The following is a 2,967-nucleotide window of genomic DNA, read 5'->3' on the forward strand; positions in this document are numbered from 1 at the left end:
TGTGGATGAGGGGAACTGGAGTGAGGATGAGTGTGGCGCAGGAGCAGGGCTGAGAGGATGAGAGTGAGGCAAAAAGGCGCCATGACGAGGGGAGCAGCGAGAGCTGGGAGAGTGGTGAGTAGGTGATCCACAGAGAGAAGGGAGTGAGACTTGGACGCGCGCATGAACACACACACACACACACACACACACACACACACACACACACACACACACACACACACACACACACACACACACACACACCGCGTAGTGTAGTGGTTAGCACGCTCGACTGACAATCGAGAGGGCCGGGTTCGAGTCCCGGTAAGCGGCGAGGCAAATGGGCAAGCCTCTTAATGTGTGGCCCCTGTTCACCTAGCAGTAAATAGGTATGGGATGTAACTCGAGGGGTTGTGACCTCGCTTCCCCGGTGTGTGGAGTGTGTGTTGTGGTCTCAGTCCTACCCGAAGATCGGTCTATGAGCTCTGAGCTCGCTCCGTAATAGGGAAGACTGGCTGGGTGACCAGCAGACGACCGAGATGAATTACACACACTGTCTTGGCTTCAATTCATGTCACCAGTGGTCCTTGAGAAATGGTTTACAGTCATTTGCTTCTGAAACGGACGACACTCGGGTCAGACAATCCCTAAGACAGATCAGTTTGAGTCCAAGATGTTCCTAGAATTCAAACGTCTGGTTTCATGAAGGCAGCGCGTGGATCCTCACACATACAAATATGGTATTCAGTAAGCTATCCACCTTGAGCCTGCACGACTGGACATTTTTCAAGAAAGAATATGACGATTGCTTTGCGTTTAATTGTAGTCGCCAAGAGCTCAGCTGATTGCCCTCGATAAACACTCATGGAAGCAGGATTTCTCTCATGTCAAATTAATAAAAACATCTGGTTTCTGTCTGTCTCCTATTTGGTTTGTCTGTCAGCTTTTCTGTTTGCTCTTCAATTTGTCTTTCTTGCTTTCTCCCTCTCTCTCTCTCTCTCTCTCTCTCTCTCTCTCTCTCTCTCTCTCTCTCTCTCTCTCTCTCTCTCTCTCTCGGGACAAACTTTTCGTAGGCGCCACTCTTTTAAGGACACGGATTCTTCAAGCGCCACAGGCTCAGGGAACACTTGGCCAGCACGCGAGGACACCAGCCACCAAGGACACGATAAAGACTCTGTCACTTGGGAATCTTCAGAGAGATTTTCAATGCTTTCTTCTTCCAGGCCTGTTGACGACATCCTTTAGAACAGTACGTGCGTGGAGACAGGGACGGGAGTGGAGGGAGGGTGTGGTGAGGCGTTGGGATGTTGTGACACACATACATAGCAGGATAACACTTGGGTTTGTGCTGCCAGTGAACGGACCTTATTCTGAGACCTGACCGTACCACAACATACCTTCAAGAAGCTCTACTTGAAGTGAATCGGGTTTTATTAAAGATTTTTTTTTCTATTGGTTATTTACAGACACCTAACTGAGAGAAACTCCTTAGCTGCATGAGGATATCGTCTTCAGTTGCTAATATATACATATCTTGTCCACTTTAGCTTACAACCAGTGCAGTAATGTCCAAAGTTCGCTCTTCCCCTTATCATCATCTGGAGCTGAAACGGCTGCAACCTGCCCCTGCCCGCCGCGGTGCAGGGGAGAAGTATCATGATATATGGTGCCTGTATGTATTCTTCCTCCTCCAGTGAAGATGTGATTTCAGCACTGCATTACATACGCAACGCTCAACCCAAATATTTTTCTGTAATCTTGACATGTATTCTGCACACCAGTTGAATTCTACACTAGATCTCATAGTAGGGATGAGTTAAACATGAATTAATTCCCGGCACATGCAAGCTTCCTTAAAAATTATACTGTATATACACAGCAGTGGTGCAGGATTGTTAAACTGATTTGTTGTTGTTGTTATTATTGCTGGTGGTGGTGGTGGTAGTAGTGTTGTGTGTGTGTGTGTGTGTGTGTGTGTGTGTGTGTGTGTGTGTGTGTGTGTGTGTGTGTGTGTGTGTGTGTGTGTGTGTGTGTGTGTGTGTGTGTGTGTGTCTGTCTGTCTGTCTGTCTGTCTGTCTGTCTGTCTGTCTGTCTGTCTGTCTGTCTATCTATCTATCTATCTATCTATCTATCTATCTATCTATCTATCTATCTATCCTGTCTGTCTGTCTGTCTCTGTCTGTCTATGCGTGTGTATTTACAGAAGCGGGCACGCGTGGAGAATGCCGGTGATAAAATATTTACATTCTTGAATTCCTCAGCTGCTTAAAAAAAAAAAAAAAAAAAAAAAAAAAAAGTTCTAATAAAAAAGGAAAAAAGAACGTAATTAACGAGCCGCCGTGTTCGTTGAGCGGCACAATGCTCATCTGTGTCCTGTTTTCAGTAATTACAAACTTGTGAGGCAGCTCCGGCACACAATCAATGCATCGCAACTCGGCGCGGCGCGGGGAAAGGCAGGCATATGTACAGTATACATGCTCCACGTTATACTTTTGTCTGTGGAAAACAAAAGTTAACAATTTACTGTTTACAAACACCGACAGGTAATCGCGTGACCGTGTTTACATTCCAAACTCTCCTTGTTCGTCTGCTCTCCGTGCTAAGCTGCTGTTGTGTCGACTGGCTGTGTTTATGGCTGTGAAATGTGTGTGTGTGTGTGTGTGTGTGTGTGTGTGTGTGTGTGTGTGTGTGTGTGTGTGTGTGTGTGTGTGTGTGTGTGTGTGTGTGTGTGTGTGTGTGTGTGTGTGTGAGAGAGAGAGAGAGAGAGTGTGTGAGAGAGAGAGAGAGAGAGAGAGAGAGAGAGAGAGAGAGAGAGAGAGAGAGAGAGAGAGAGAGAGAGAGAGAGAGAGAGAGAGAGAGAGAGAGAAGGCGGGGGAGGAGGGGATAACAAGACAATGATCCTACCAACGCGCTGTCTCTAAGGTTAAGTCTTCTCCTCGCGGCTTTCTTGTTTATCTGCCGGAAGCCAATTAAAAGTTAGTGTTC

The 2,967-nt window shown here is 46.7% G+C and overlaps 1 non-coding gene across 1 annotated transcript; it reads left to right on the forward strand.

Annotated features, from left to right (window-relative positions):
* The first annotated feature begins 243 nt into the window (after positions 1-243).
* Trnav-gac lies at positions 244-317 on the forward strand. Its single transcript has one exon. It is a non-coding gene; the product is annotated as a tRNA-Val (tRNA).
* Positions 318-2,967: the final 2,650 nt, after the last annotated feature.

Source organism: Portunus trituberculatus, chromosome 47, assembly GCF_017591435.1.
Source record: "Portunus trituberculatus isolate SZX2019 chromosome 47, ASM1759143v1, whole genome shotgun sequence".
Classification (NCBI taxonomy): Eukaryota; Metazoa; Arthropoda; class Malacostraca; order Decapoda; family Portunidae; genus Portunus; species Portunus trituberculatus.